This window comes from Falco punctatus (assembly GCF_963210335.1).
Source record: "Falco punctatus genome assembly, chromosome: 5".
In the NCBI taxonomy this organism is placed as follows: Eukaryota; Metazoa; Chordata; class Aves; order Falconiformes; family Falconidae; genus Falco; species Falco punctatus.
In genome coordinates, this window is record NC_137584.1 from 40,761,471 (window position 1) to 40,778,319 (window position 16,849).

At 43.6% G+C, this 16,849-nt stretch overlaps 1 long non-coding RNA gene across 1 annotated transcript in view; it reads left to right on the forward strand.

Annotated features, from left to right (window-relative positions):
* Nucleotides 1-1,087: 1,087 nt before the first annotated feature.
* The window catches only part of LOC308065072, a 33,834-nt gene continuing 18,072 nt past the window's right edge, over nt 1,088-16,849 (forward strand). The window contains exon 1 of the long non-coding RNA XR_013928651.1: nt 1,088-16,826. This is a non-coding gene — a long non-coding RNA (uncharacterized lncRNA). The remainder of the gene's footprint in view (nt 16,827-16,849) is intronic.

Genomic DNA, 16,849 nt, shown 5'->3' on the forward strand with positions numbered 1-16,849 from the left:
CTTCTCATAACCAAGCTTTTGTGATAATAAGATATGATGCTAGACAGTCCACTGCACCTTGAAAGGCCTGCAATGGTAACAGCAAATGTAAATGTATGAGTAGGACAGTAATTGTTGTCAATGCAGGAGGAGCTGCTGCCTTGCGATCTAACTCGCAATCTGTCCACCTGCCCTGCGATCTGTTCACCAGCAATCCCTCTCAGTTTTCTTGTGGAACAATGGAAAAACTAGCAAGTAAAATATGCTGCTGCTAAGGAACAGACTCATCATAAGCACCACGAACACACAGTAAACAAGAAACCCAGCACATCAAGAGCAGCCATTTCTTCACAGGTATTGCTCCTCTAAGGAGCCTGGATTCTTCTGAGTTCTTAGTGGTCCATTCCTGGTGTCTCGTGCCTTTCTTTTGGCTCTGCTGTCTCCTTTTGAAATAATTTCTGAGTTTTCCCAGAATCTCACCAGATCTCACCAGTTCCCAGGGATCAGTTCTCAATGTAGTCTTCCTCTCTCAGTCCAAACCACCTTCATCTTTCAGTGCATTGCACCTCCTGTTCTCCCCACACTGGAACTCACCCCAGTTTACACAATTCCATGAGCTGGTATTTCAAGTAATTATGTCCTTGTAAAATTGAAGCAACCTCTTGCTCATTTCATCAGCTATGTTTCACCTTACTCAGCAATAAGCATCTGCCAGCACAGAGAACAAGGTGTGGAATATAGATAAAACCATGAGATTAATTCAGTTTTACCTCTCTGTCTTTTGAGAAAACAGATCATATTTATTATGTCATTTATATAATGCATCCTCCCTACCATACTCGCCACTATCTTTCTATTGTTAATACTATCAAAGGTAGCGGCTTATGCTTGGGCATTCCAGCTCCATGTTGCTCAACTTTTAAATGCTTTTATGAAAGCCACTTACATAGCGATAATTGTGGTCTGCCAGGGAAGTCTCCATTAAAAAATACCACTTCCAGGGATTTCATCACTCTGCCATAAAAATTTGCCCCAGGCTGAAGACAGCTAAAAGGTACTCCTTCCCGCACCACCACACACACACACACACACACACCGCCCCAATACTATGCAGAAGCAGAGTACTGGCCTCAGTTTATCACCCTTTCACCTTCAGCATGCTGCCAGAGATCATTAAAAGCAGAGCAGGCAGCAAACCCTGCAGCAGGGTGCCCACTACCACCCAGTCTAAGATCATGCTTTTAGTGTCCCATAACTATGCCCAATTTTACTGTTGAGTTTTAGGACTTTGGAGGTGAGTTCCTGTGTCTTAGAAATTGAAAAGCCATGTGAAATTTTTTGCAAAGGTGATTTCATCTGTTGTCACAAATGACATTAAAAGAAACCAGTATTGTTTTGCTAGTAATGACAATGGTCCCCTCCTCTTGCGTCCCTCCTCCACAAGACGTGGAACTACTCCACTGACAGAGGCCTTAGCAGCACTCTGCTTTGCTGCATGGATCGGTTGGCTTGACAGAGAGAGAAAAGTATCACCCAGGAATAAGAGAGGTGCCTTTTGCTATTACCATGAAAATCCACACACATTTGGCCAATTTATAAACCACAGGTGGTCACTAACTGTGTGTTCCTCATTTTCTGGATGCCTGACTTGAAACCCTGGGGGCTGATTTGCAAAGTGCTGAGTGCTGGAAGCTGTAATTGAAGTCTCTGGGAGCTGTGCTTTGAACATATATTGAGCTATAAAAACACTAAGTACTCAGAAACATCAAACTGGAGCCCCAAAATCAGTGGGTCCTTTGACCTTAATCTCCCTGTGACTCAGCTCTCCATCTGTAAAATGGGAACACTGTCACCCTCTTGTCTCACAGGGGTGCTGTGAATTCAAATCCACCTGTGTCTGTAAAGTACTCCAATGCTCTGCTGAGAGCGCAGCTGAAACACCCAAGAACAAATCAATAATTTTGCATTCAGTACAGTTTGGATGGTGTGAGGTAAATAAGGCCTGGGCCACGCTTTGAATGATATGGCCAGATGTCTCTGAGCATCATGCAGCAGGAGAAAAAAATAAATATATAAGTTCATGTAATTAAAGACTGTCTTGTAATGTGTTTACACAGGGGACCAGAGTTGCGGTTATGTGGGCAACTTTAGCTCTGGCATTTCCAGAGCAAGAAAAATAACATTGCTACTGAGGGATAGTGTACAGTGAATTGCTGACACTCAACACTGTGCAGGAGGTAGGTGAAAAGTGCAATGATAAATATATCTCACAAACCGTGTAAGTTAAAGATCATTATTCAGATGGCAAAGCAGAGCTAGGACACGCTGGAATGAAGGATGCCCGCAGAGCCTTTACTCACTGCCTCCGCATTAGGATACCACTCTTAATTACATAATCGTGAATTTTGCCTTGGGAATCCTTGCCTCAGCACAGACCACATTTCTTCAATATTTTGTTTGTATTCCTCTTTGTACTCGCCTAGCTCTTACTCTGCTGCACATTATTCAGGCCCTGCTATGAAGACAGAACTATTAACTTCTGCACGAGTTCCTTATGGCTCTGGCACTAATTCACAGTTAATTTACTTCCACGGTACATAGAAGCAAGTCATGGGGATATTAAGCCAAAAGGAACCGCTAATTTGGGACTCTATTTGATTTTTCAGAGGGGGTGGAAGGGTTTGCCAATCAATGCAGTGGCTATTTGCTGGTAGCAGACAAATCCTGAAACTCAAGGACCTGAGATGCTATTCAAGGTACTCTGGAGCAGGGAGGGAGGCATTTGCTGCCATCAAAACAGATAACTCTGTATTTACTGACACAACACGTGAACTTCTTGCTTGTTTCTGCTCTAATCTGTCCAGCCTTTCCCTCACAGACCCCCTCTCTAAGGTGCTTCCCTCCTCTGTTCCTCAGGCACTTAAACAGACAATTAATTCTTGCCTGGCAAGAATTGCCCAGGTCCATCCTCCGCGTATTCCTCAAAACGTGACTGATCCCACACACGCGGCCCCAGCTTCCTCTCCAGCAGCACTTCAGCTCCTTCTTTTGAGCTCCTCTCTCAGCCTCCCTCTCCCCTCCAGCTTTATTTCTCCTGTTCTTAGACATCTTTCTGTCACCTAAGAATGTTTACTGGTGTTTAATGTTTACATATTTACATAAATAAATATGTTGCACATTTTTAAAAAGTAAATAATTTAGCTAAATTTGTCAAATCATCAGAGAGAGAGATGGAGAAGATATCCCTCTAAAAAAAACATACATGCTCCCACTCAAAATACTGTCTTTCAGTCCTGACTGGTGATGGTAGGACTCTGCAAAGAAAAGTCACCATAATGTAGCATGCACTTTTCCTTGAACCCTGCTAAATTTGCTTTTCCTGAGAATGATGAGCTTCACTCTGCAGCAAACACCCAGCAGAGAACATTTCAGCCCAAATCAAGGTTTGGGCAATAAAAATAAATATAAAAATAAAAAAAAAAAAAAAGAGAGAAAGAAAAAACCTTCTAACAAGGAGAGCTAGGCAGAGCTTGCTCACCAGTTATTTATGTGGTAGAACCTTTCAAGTCTCAACTGTGCTGTAAAAAGCAGATTTTGGAAGACACTTTTTTGGGGGTCATGTCATAGGCATGTTATCAGAAACATTGCATTGCACCTTATGAACAGATCCAGTTTCTTTACTGAGCTTTAGCACTTTACTACTGCACTGTGTGCCTGGAGCATCCTGAATATAATACATTAAAGGGTGAAAGAAGTTGTTGCCTTTTCCAGTAAGTAGCTGGGAAAAAGAAAAAAAGAAAAAAGTAGAAAAAAAGGAAGATTAAAAAAAAAAAATGATGGGAGGGAAAAGAAAAATGAAACAGAGTTTCATCAGTAACTTTGAAGTAGCCAGCCAGCAGGATTTAAAGCCACTGGAGGGCAACACCAATGTTTCGCCCATGCTAAACTGATCACATATGAAGCCTTTCTGAATGGATCTGTATGCTACAGATGCTGTAAGATACAGTCTGCCTTTCCTGTTAGCTTAATAAATAAATAAATAAATAAATAAATAAATAAATGAACCCCTCATTTGTTAACTTGATTTTTTTCCCCCAGAGGTCATTATGATCCAGCTTTTCTGACAGAGCACTACTACAACACTGGCAAAGTACTTGAGATTAATTGGCAGGGGGAGAAAGTCCAGGATGTTTTCTTTTCCACATGATGGGTAATAAGAGCAGCGTGAAACTCCAGGCTTAAACTTCTCACAAGTGCAAATAAAATTTTCTGTTCTGCTTTGGGTCCATAAGTCAGACATCATCTCATCTTTGTCTAAGTTTGTTTTTTAATTTCGTGTTTGATGTGGAAAAGATGACCTTCAGATCTCAAAGGGAAAACCCATCAAACGGCAGATCCCCAAGGCAGCCAGCCTTGCATGGCCTTTGCACATGGTCTTGGACCCAGCCCGTCTCCAGCCTCAGCCACAAACTGGCCATAAGCAAGTCTGTTTGGCACACCAAAGGGGTAGGAAATTCCACAGATGGGGTCAGGTCCTGACGTTTCCAGCCACACCAGAAATAGTTCATATGATGTCTGTGTAAATACCAATCAATTACACCAGGTCAGAAGCTAGCAGCCAAACAGCTGGGCCAGATGTCCATTAAAGTCCAGCCCTGGATTTCCCCTACCCAAGTTCTGTGATCACCAGTCATGGCCATTTCTGGGGGAAGATTTGGGCTCCTGGTAGTGCCCTGGCTGCCAGTGCATCACCTGCAATGGCTGCTCACAAGCCATAAACATTTCAGGTGTTCAGAGGGGAAATACAGCTCGGAGAAAGGAGGCAAAGAGGGAACAGCTTCACCCTTCTGCATGATGTAATGTGACAAAAAGAAATCATAGAACCATAGAATCATTTAGGTTGGAAAGATCATAAAATCCAACCATTAACTTTGCCCTGCCAAGTCCACCACTAAGCCACGTCACTAAGGGTCACATCTACATGCCTTTTAAACACCTCCAGGGATGGAGACTCAGTTGCTTCCCTGGGAAGCCTGTTCTGATGGTTGAGTGCTCAGTGAAGAAATTTTCCCCAATATCCAATCTAAACCTCCTCCATCACAACTTGAAGCTGTTTCCTCTTGCCCTATTGCTTGTTACTTGGGAGAAGAGACCAACACCTACCTGTCTACAGTCTCCTTTCAGATAGTTGTAGAGAGTGATAAGGTCTCCCTGCGCCTCCTCTTCTCTGACCTAAACAACCCCAGTTCCCTCAGCTGCTCCCCATCAGACTTGTGCTCCAGACCCTTCCCCAGCTCCGTTGCCCATCTCTGGACACGCATCAGCACCTCAGTGTCTGCCTTGCAGTGAGGGGCCCAACCTGAACACAGAATTCAAGGTGTGGCCTCACCAGTGCCCAGTACAGGGGGACAATCACTGCCCTTGTCCTGCTGGCCACACTGTTTCAGATACAATCCAGGATGCTATTGGCATTCTTGGCCACCTGGGCACACTGCTGGCTCATGCTCAGCTGGCTGTTGACCAGCACCCCCAGGCCCTTTCCCACCAGGCCGTTTCCAGCCACTCTTCTCCCAAGCCTGTAGTGCTGCATGGGGTTGGTGTGACCCAAGTGCAGGACCTGGCATTTGTCCTTCTTGAACCTCATACAATTGGCCTTGGCCCATCGGTCCAGCCTGTCCAGATCCCCCTGCAGAGCCCTCCTGCCCTCAGGCAGGTCAACACTCCCCCCCAGCTTGGTGTTGTCTGCAAACTTACTGAGGGTGCACTTGACCCCTCATCCAGATCACTGATACAGACATTAAACAGAACTGGGCCCTGGGGAACACCCCTTGAGACAGGCCCACCAGCCAGATGTAACTCCATTCACCACCACTCTTTGGGCTGGGCCTGTCCGGCCAGCTCTTTACCCAGCAAACAGTAGACCCGCCTAAGCCATGAGAGCCAGTTTCTCCAGGAGAATGCTGTGGGAAATGGTGTCAAAGGCTTTACTAAAGCCTAGGTAGACACCATCCACAGCCTTTCCCTCATCCACTAAGTGGGTCACCTTGCCGTAGAAGATCAGGTTAGTCAAGCAGGACCTGCCTTTCATGAACCCGTGCTGACTGGGCCTGATCACCTGGCTGTCCTGCATGTGTTGCATGATGGCACTCAAGATGATCTGCTGCATAGTTAACCTCACAATGGATCAGTAAATCAAATGTTCTGTCTTTCTGCTATCTCCTTGGTTTTTGCTTTTGTTGACTAGTTACCCCCGTTATTGCTGCTTGCACATTCCTATGGTTCAAAGCAAGTGATGTCTTATCAGCCTTCTGCTACTTATTCATGTCCCACAGCTCTGGGGCTTGATAGATAAGGACAGGAAGGGAAGGAGCCTAAAGACAAGTACAATGCAAAATGGGTGGGTGTTTTCAGTAATCAGTCCCTTGCCTTGCAGAAAACATTCACTCCTTTACCCTCCAACCCCATATCAAAATTTAACCTTGGAAATAAAGATTTCACAGAAGGAAAAGCACTTAAATAGCCAACTGTTTTGAAGCTTCACTTCTCTAGAAAGGAGCTGTTGTTTTTGATATACTTATTATACCACATCTGTCTTCTAAATCACAGAGCAATATTAACATCTAGCTTTTGCCATAAATTATGAACATCTAAGTAATTTTCCTGAATTTTACAAGTGAAAATGTCACCATGTCTTGATATCTGTCTCTAGTAGAGATGTATGCATTTTGTTTTTTTTTTCCTCCAGAAAAAGAAAAAAGAAAGAGCAAGCACTCAGAACCACTGGAACAAAGATGAGCTGCTATTAACATTACTTTCAGACTAAGCAGAAGTTTGTGATATTAGATGCCATTCCCCTTTCCCCATCCCCCGCTCATATGGTATAGAGGTGATATTTGTCTTGAAAAAAAAAAAGAAAAAAAAAAAAGAAGAAAAAAAAAAGGAGGGGAGGGGAGGGAAGAAAACACCGCATCTTTGAGACAGATTTTACAGCACTCTGAATGATATGTGCTCTTTTTATGTTTATGAAACCACCATCTAGCGAAAAATAGCAGCCTAATATTTTGACACGAAGGTCATTTGAAAGTTTTACTGCCTGCAAGCCCGATCCATTTTGTTGACAAAAGGCTCTCTCAGGGCTCTTTAAGGTGCCCCAGCCTGCTCGACTTTCTCTCTGTCTAGCATTTCTATTTCCACTCCTCACCCCCTCCCACCAGACTAATTACTAGCTCATTAAGGCTGTCCTAATGAATTATGTTACAGCATTAAGAAAGGGCTTGGAATAAATGCTCATTTAGGTACAGGAGGAGGGACAGAGAGATTACAACTTTTGTCAACCTTGCCAGTTGATGCTAACTTGATCTGACCACGCTCAACACCCAGACCTCCTGCCTCCCCCACCCAAAATCATAAATATTTCAGCCGAAATGAATTTTAGATTGATATAAACATGCTCTTGGGAGGAATTGGCTTCCTAATGCCACAGAAAGAGGAATGCTTGGGAAGATTATACAATGTGCACATCTGAGCCTGTGATCTGTGATCTGTGCTGCCTGTGCCTGCAAAGGGCTGAGGAGTAACTAGGGATGTTCTCTTGTTCAGGGCAGTCAGACAGCAAGGCAAACGGATGCAGCACTGGCCAGCATTTATTAATTAAAAGCACTTCTGTCATATTTTGGACGACTTACGAAGCTAGGCTGAACAGGCTCTGTTTAACATCGTTCCACAGGGCACAAAGAAATTGTTCCCGTTTCTCAAACAGAAGAGCAGCATTTGTTCCACAAAGAATTCTATGACCCAACCAAACCCAGAAGCTGTGGAGGGGAGTGAGGCTATCCAGTTCACAGGTCAGGGCTGGACTCTTAACATGCTGCTTTCTCAGCCAGAGCTTTATCAAAGAGCCCTTGCCAGCATCTGCACTCAGCTTGGACACTTGAAGAACTGAAGTGTTGTCTCATTTTTTAAAGGCAAACCTTGTATTTTATTAATATCTTGAAATTCTTCTGTTAAGCAGGTATATATTGGTACTTGGGCTTTGGCTCTGGCCCTCCAGAGGGATTTTATGGTCTGCAACACCCCTCACGCATGTTTGCTTTTCTCCTCATCGGGTCTTTCGATATAAGCAGGTGTAACTGACTGCAGAAGAAATGCAAGGACAACAGTGCCAAAAGTCTTTCCCTGAGACAGTGATGGCAAAATAAAAAAAAATATATATATAAAAAAAAAAAAAAGTGGTGCTTAAAATAGGCCTGAATTTCCTCAAAATACACTACCAAGACTAATTTTCACTACATGCCTGTGAGGTTTTCAATTATGGTCAAGGTAGCAAATTGCACATACTTTAAAATCAGGTCTCTAACTGATAAACATATGCTAAATACACAAATTAACATAAAAGAGCTGAACAGGAGACAGATAAGAATTTATTCTATTCTCCTGGAATAATCTATTTTTCGAGAGCTCTAATTACTTTCAGATTTTGATGAAGAATCATTAAAAGCAGATCAGTTAATACAGTGGCCTCCGTATTACTGTGCTCGTGTATTACTTTTTTTTCCAAATGTTTCTTCAGAAGAAGTCACAGACAGCAGAAAATGCTCATTTTAAGGGAAATCTTTTAGCTGTGCCATACCGCATTTTTAATGGCTTCATTAGCACCAAGGAAGAGTAAATATACATGCAAGCCTATGTGCTGACATTTCCATGCAGACCTCAAAACCTTTTTAGCGGCACAGATAATAATTTAAGCTGTCCATTGAAATAAGAGGCTACACCAATCCAGAGCTTTTGTACTTTAACACCTGTCAATAGCTAGCTGCGCTGTAGCAAAAATTAAACAGGCTTTAGGCAGCTTGCACACCCAAGAGCAGTCACTTTCTGGTTGGAACTGGATTGCAACACCTGTTTTGTTTTGTTTTTTTTTTTAAACACCCACCCACCAGGATTTAGGAGATGCTACCTTTACTTTATGCCCATTCATCATCTTCTAGTCATAAAAATTAATAGTAATTGCATGCAAACTTGTGCGCACAGCTCCCTGCGCTACATAGACACAAGTATATATGTTGTATAAACAGACAGAAAATATTAGAAAGGCATTTTCCACACTAAGAGACAACCTAGCAGCCAAGCAGTAGATTATTCTTATCACTCTCTTGCAGTAAAGCAGGAGAGAGAAGGCAAGTGCACAGGAGGCAATTTCTGCCAGAGCAGCAGATCACAGAGCTGTTGCAGGACAAACAAAAAATAAAGTAGATTTGCCTTTCCTCAACACATCCCTCCCTCATCCCAAGTTTCTTGACTTTTTTTTTTTTTTAATTTGTAATTGGCTCTTTTTGTTCTTTTTTTTTTTTTTTCCTTTCTTTTCCTTTAAAAAGACAAAGAAGCAGCTGATAGGGAAGGGGAGGGTCGGTGGGGGCAAAAGCCCTCCCTCTCCCCTTTAGGGGGGTAGGTACAAGCATGCCAGCAGCAGTGGCAGAGGCCATCCAGCCCCTGGCAGCAAGGCAGGTGGGTGAATTGGGTGGTCACTGTATCAGTTGGGGCCATCAGCAGGTCCCGCTGCCTATCAGTGCTGTGCCTGGCAGCTGGCGAGAGATACATTTAGATAAAGCAGCCAGCAATCGTTGATAACAAGTCCCTCAAATGTCAGGCAGCACAAAGGGCAGCATTGATTGCTGCTGTACAGCCCGCCTTTCCTTTTCTTTGGTGCTCTATTTTTCCCCCTCTTTTTAATATAGCAAAGACTCTGGCTGGGATAATCTGCCTGCAGAAAAGGCCATTGTGCTGCTACATGCATTGTGTTATTCACTAAATAGAATTTATCAATGTTTCTCTGATTCCCTTTCCTTTCTCCTCCTCTTCCCCTCCTCCCCCCAGCTGCTACCCAGCCTCTTCTTCACAGAGGTGGGCCTGATCCAGCAAAGGACTTACAGCGAGTCCTAGATCAGACATATGGACTCTTTGAAATCTACGGTATAGATTTCCTCCTCTCTCCCACAGCTTTGGATGGGTGCCTGAAGCTAACACTCATCTCAGCTTTCATTTATTTCTGACATGGAACAGACATAGCTGACATTTTGGGGCCATTTCATCCCAAAAGTTGAACTGATCTGAAAATGCAAAGTATTTTGTGTCTCAGGTATGCAAGATGTTCTCTCATTTGAGCTACCCATCTAGCCCTGGCAACTTAGAAAGCTCAAAGCCAACTCCTTTCGATACACAACCACATTCAGCAGAGGCTGCTGCCTTGGCCAGGGACAAGGCACCTTCCGCCCTGAGGCAGCACCAGGACTTTGTGATGAGAAGCAGCATAAGATGCACAATGCAAAGAGATAAACTGAAGGTGCATTTGACATTAGAGGGCTCCTGTGCTCTAATTGCTGATGCCTCTAGTTGTTTTCCTTGATTTTTCATCCTCAGCTTCTCTTTTGAGAAAACGGGAATAACATGTTGCCCACTTCCACATCCCAGCACTGGGCTGCAGCAGCCATCCAGTTGGTGTTTGCAAAGCAGTAGAGGTTACCGGCAGGCTCCCAGAGGGTAAAGCAGTCACACATTTCCAGTCCATTGTCCAAGATTGTGCCTCACCACAGCTCCCTTCTTCCCCAAGCCTGACAGAGAAAGCGGATCCAGTCTGCCACCTGAGAAGGAGCCTCAGCACTCAGGCGTGCATGCTGCATTCACATCAACATGCTTCCCTTCTCACTGTCTTTTCAACTGATGTGAATTTAAAGCCAAATCTTTGCTTCAATAATGAACAGACTGTTCCCAGCCATAAAAAAAAAAAAATTACAATCCCTGACACTTTATAATCATCATTTTAATTATTATAATTTTAGAACTCATACTTCAGCAATAATAGGGCTCAAACAAAAACTGTGGTGTCCCCAGAGAGATAAATGACAATGGGTTTTGTCTCATATACTTGCTATAATTACGACTATCTGATCTGATGCAGTTTTATACTTTTCCATTTTCAGCATTGATGGTTTGAATGCAAACCTCTCTGAGGGTACTTTTGAGGCCTGGAGAATTGTATCTGGCTCCTTGCACAGAAGCTCTTGCATAAGGACAAGGAGTTTGAAAACATCCACCTCAAGCGGCCATGGCCATGAACGGCATCCCTGGGCAGCTGCTGCTCTGCAGGGAGAGCAGGATGCTCTCAAGGAAGGTGCTCAGCACTAACAACTGTATCAGCTCCTGAAAGCAAAGTGTGCAGGATGAGTCCTTGAGGGGACAGATGACATGGGCAGGACCATGAAATGGTGGATCTATCCCTTCCTTGCAGCAGGGAACAACATCTTGTTCCCTATTTACCAGGGTAAGGCAACATGATGTCCGTCCTCTGTTAAATCAAAGGTCTGCCTTGCCAGTCTCTAAAAACGGCAGGAGCAGCTGCCTGGGGATGAGTGTAGGTATCACCACCTGGTTGAAAGTGCAAGGGCAGGCAAAGTTACACTTCTGTGCTATATCCTCCTGGTGTCTGTCTGGAGACTGCACTTTCTGCTCTGGAGCTGCTTAGCAGTTCCTGATGGATTTTTCTACCCTGAGTTCGTCCTACCCTTTTTGAAGCCAGTTTTGCAGTACAAGTAAAGTTAAGTGTTCCTTTTCTAAAAAATAAATACTATTTTGACATAAGAAAGGAAAGTTGGCAGGGAAAAAGATAAAAAAAAAAAAGGATTTTCTCCATGGAAATGGAGGTTGGCAGTTCCTGTAGCATAATGATCTTTCATAGTTTTTCCTTCAAATCTGGAAGTGAAGGGGACAGGAGACAGAGTTTGTCTTTTCAGCTGCAGCTTCTTTGATCAGCATCATTCACTCTGGAGAATGGAATATTGAATTCCTTTTGCAGTCAGGCTGTGCTTAAGCGTTTTTGAGTCTGGCTGCAGTTTGTGGACTTTGTGAAACCTGAGTATCCCTCCCACCTCCCCTCCGCCTTTCTTCCCTGACATAGGGATTTTCAAAGGGCATCATACTGGTTGACCTGAGAAACGGGATGTTCTAAAATGTCCCAGGCCATTGATTGCATACACGTGGCTATGCCAAGAAACTGAGCAGAGGTACCGCAATTCTTAAACTGGAGGGCTGGGTTCTCACCCCAGGCTCATGGGTAGAAGATGCAGGAGAGGGAAGTCATAGCCATGTATGGCCCAGGCATAAATTCAGGAGCAATCTCTGTTGCTAAAGTGAAAGGACCTGAAGCAAAAAATCTATCAAACTCTTACAATGCAATTTTTGGCAAGGGACAGTATTTCCAATTATCCTGAATGCCTGTTAATGCAGATATAACCAAGTCTTCCAGTTTTTCCCATCGCAAACCACAAATTTCAGGAGTGTGTAAAACTCTACCATGCAAATGCATAGCCTGCAGTGAAACTTGGCGGATAAAGCTTCAGCCAGCTAAAGGTTTTAGAATAATCTTTGTTTAAAACAAAGTTAATTAAATTGAGTTTAAGCAGAGTTTCAACCGTTTTTAAGTTACAGAATAGTGCCAGGACTTAACTGCACCTTTTATCCAAAGATCTTTAAGTACTGAGGCATCGTGGAAACCACAGAGTGAGGCTGAGAGGTTCGTTCCCTCTTACACTTGCCCCAGAGCAGGAATATGAAGGACCTGGCCTGGGTGTCCCTCGAACAGGCTGCCCACAGCTCTCTGCATGGCTCTCTAATATCCAGCTGTTTCAGCAGCCACCACGAACAGCTGGGAGCGCAGAATCAGCTCCATGGGGTCCTAATGACTAGCCCCTCTCCTGCCACCCCAGCCCAACTCAAAGCACCCCATCCATCAAAAAGAGTTGCTGCATATTCACTGCATGCTGATCCCCTGCTCTGTGCAGCTCTATTTTGCCCAGGTGGAACAGAGCACATGATAAATCAGGGACAGGGAGTTTAAATGCTTCAGTTAAATTGCACAGTAAATTAAAGGAAAAAAAAAATTAGGAATATAGTGCTGTTGTGAGTCAACTTTTGTACTAGGGAGGGAGATAACCGCTCCAGAGGCTCTCATTTTAAAATGTGCCTGTTCCCCAAGCTGAAAGTCTAATCAATTCATCCATACTGTGGACTAATTACTTTTGCTATTTTGTATTTCAGTGAGGATAGGGAGGTAACAAAATATATTTGGTGTGCTCAAGAGTGGCTACTCTACTACATACAACATAGAAAAATGACTATATTTTATCAAGGCATGAAATTGCTTTAAGAAACAGAAATAAGAAAAAATAATTTAGTGACAAGAGTGGAAAAAATACTGCCATGACAAGATACTTTCTAATAGTACTTAGCACCAAGTTTTTTAAGGACACATCAATCTCCCCATTTTATAGCCAAGAAACATTGAAAACTTGAAGTGATTTTGGCTTGTCCTAATTCAGAGATTTAACAAGTGCAAATTTCAGTTCAAGCTGACCCTGGCTCCATCTCCTTGCATACACCCAGCCCTTGCTGGTTATCTGACAGTGAGACAAATAGTCTATTGGACCTTTTGCTCTGTATGCAAGACTGCAGCCTCGAGAAAACCACAAGCACGCAGCAGAGTTTTGAATATCTACGTTCGCTTATCAAACAAAGAGAAGATAAACACAACACAGAAATTCTGCTTCTCAGGCAAGATACCAGTGGCCTCCCCGATAGCACGGGACTCCTCTGAAACCCTGCTGGGGCTGCAAGACTTTTGCACACACACCCACCCAATAAGAGCCACAAAAGCACCACTCAGCAAATATTGGATTATCTTGATTTTGTGTGACTCCTTGTTCATATGCTTTACCAATGATTCAGTTTCCCTCACTGACAAAGGCTGAAACAGGCCATTGTGCCCAAGTTTCTTTCACAACACAAGCCTGAGCAAATTTAGGTAGGGCAACCCTTTGAGAGCAGTCATTTTGTCCCTTTAGGAAAAGTATCTGCTCACATTTGATAGGCACGAACAGCGGTACCTCCACCAGGATCCGTCCTGTGAGGAGCTCAAACTACTTCAGAGCTATACAAATACTTTAGCCCTATGTAATTACAATAGGGGAAATTCTTAGAAAAGTCTTTTTACATGGATTAAACCAGGGCAGGGCCTATTCCTCTGTGTATGTGTGGAGATCTGGGAGTGTTGATGCTGGCTTGCACGGTGGTGCACTGGTTTGTTGACTGGGACCACCAGGCATTACTGTAATACCATAACACAAGTAAACTCTGTCCCAAAGATGCTGGTATGACTTAAGAACTTTGGCTCAGTCCTTTCTGACAGCTTTTGCAGGTATCTCAAAATTCCCATTGTATTTACTAATTAGTTGCATTTTAACCTGTGCCCTTTTTGACCATTTTCAAACATTATCAGACAGCATGGAGGAAGGCCTGCTGAAAAGCATGGCCCTGACAACATGGTATGAACAGGACTTGAAACTACTGAGCTACTGGCAGGAGCATGGGAAGTTGTTGAAGACACCAGTCCCAAAGGCCCCATTGATAACATGCAGCAACGACTAGAGGAGATCATGACATTTTCTTGAGTCCCTGTGAAGTCCTGCTACCAAATCCTGCCAAACAGCACCAGCAACGGGAATGGTACAACCCTGAAATATGGCCACAGTCAGTGCCAATAGCAGATCTCCCGGGGTGGTGGTGTTACTTTCCCCAAATCCATTTGCCACTCACTCCTGCTGTAGGGTGCTCCCACCCAAGACCTCCAGCGTGAGGAAGCGCCCAACCACTTCTGCCTCCCATTGCTCTTGCTCCAGTAAAACCTTTTTTAGGCATTTCTTACCCTCAGGTCTGAATTTCACCTTTTTGCCTTGTGCCATCCAGGGCTGGGCAGGAGTAACAGAGGGGACACCGAGGGGTGAGTGGAGCTGTGTGTGGTTTAGTTGAAGCCCTACAAAAGCAGTCCTAGGACAGATCCCAATCACAGATCACCTTACACAAAACAAACCCTGAACTCATCCAGCACAGCTCCTGCAGCTCAAAGACATGAGCCGCAGAACTTCCTTCTATTTGTGGATATTTGAAAGACATCCATAAGCTCTGAAACTGTTTTCAGACTCAAAATGTAATAACAGGTTGAAAATGCCAATACAAAAGGACAGGAAGGTACTCAGAAGCATCTCATTTTGTCTTTGAGCGCATACCATATGGGGCTATAGAGAACGATCATGAGAAAGGAGGTAGTGAAGCAACCAAGAGTACAGTTCTGAAAAGCTGTATGAAAATATTATTTACGGTCTAAAATTATGTTGGGTCTCAGAAGTAAAAACCTAGAGGAAATCCATACCTCTATGGGTTATTAAACAGGACAATTAGGCAAGCAGAAATGTGGAATCATTGAAGAATTAACTGGTCAGTGAAAGTAGAGTGTGAGAAATTAGGAAGGAAGCAAATCCTTTTTTCCTCCCCTAGGAGAGCCAGGAAGGAAGAGGAAGTAGCAAAGGGAGGAAGCAAGGCAGCGAGCTGGCTCCCAAGGAGACCTGGAGTCGCTAGGAGCCTGAGATCAGACTGCTTTCATTTGGATCCACATGCTTATACAGAATTTTTACTTGGATGGAGGAAATTAATGAATTTTTGCCCCTTTTTTCTAGTCCTTTATACTGCTCTGGTGCACAAGGTTTCTACAATTACAGTGTCTTTGCAATGACAGCTGGCTTGGGTTTTCTGTCACGTGTCTGCTCCCTCCCTCACCACCATTTGAGTAGCTGTCATCCTCTTCGTCACTGCAAGGGAACAAATGCCTTCCCAACCAAGCAGGGATCTGATGTTCTATTTCTGTCTCTCTCCTCTGCAGCACAAGCGCTAGGTACCAGAAACAAGGCACTAAGATCAATTGTAACAAGTAAAAAAAAAAAAAAAAAAAGCAAACCAAAAAAAAAAACCCCACAGAAAATAAGGATTCAGAAAAAAAATAAAAATAAAAATAAAAAAAAAACTCAAAACAAACACACAGGCAGGTTTAACACACACACAAAGACAAAGAATGATCCATTTTGACTGGCTTATAAGTTTGTAAAAATGCTAATGTTTGCAGAGAGACAATGCTTTCATAAATATATATTATAAATAAAGAGAAATTAATTTTTCATCTCTAATCAGGGTAGATCTAGAAAGCAGTCAGCATGCTTCTGTGTCTTACAGCCTTTTCTTGAATCTGATACCTAATCCGAGTCTCAAATGCAGAGCGGCAGAATGCCAATGATCCAGGTAAAAATGCAAAAAGCAGCAGCAACTCTTGCCTGTGGCATTGTAAAAGTCGAACCACTGTAGCAGATCCTACCACCCAATAAGCAGGAAGAAGGGGAGCTCTCACCTCCTAGATACAGGCTGCTTTAAAAGATTTGGCATCAAGGCTGCAGCTCGCAGGCAAGAATTCACTCTCAACCCCCCTCAAGCAACTGGATGAAGCCAAGCTTTGAATGTCAGGCCCCATCATTGTAGGCACAGCACAAATGCCCTGCAGTAACGCCACCACCAAGGCAGCACTCAGTTGTCAGAGCACCAGCAGCACAATTCCTAAGAAAACCAGCAAATATGACAGCAGTTGAATATGAATCTGAAGACAAAGCAGAAATTGCAATTGATTGAGAACATGCAAGTCAAGACTGAGAAAAATAGCAGTGTATAGAGGGCTTCTTAGTGCTGTTGCAGTAATTCACTGTTGGATGCCATGAAAACGAAGGACTGCCCAAGCTCCAGCAGGCCTGGCAAGGCTGGGCTTTCAAACAGCAGATCAAAAGCAGCAGCATGCCTGGTACTGAACTCCGATCAGTCCTGCCCAGGCACCCTCCTCAATACAGACTTCTTGCACCCTTTAGGACAAGATTTCTCTTTACTAACTCTGGCTATATAAAGGCTAAGCACATGAGAATAAACAAGTCATCTTGATTGAACAAAGAAC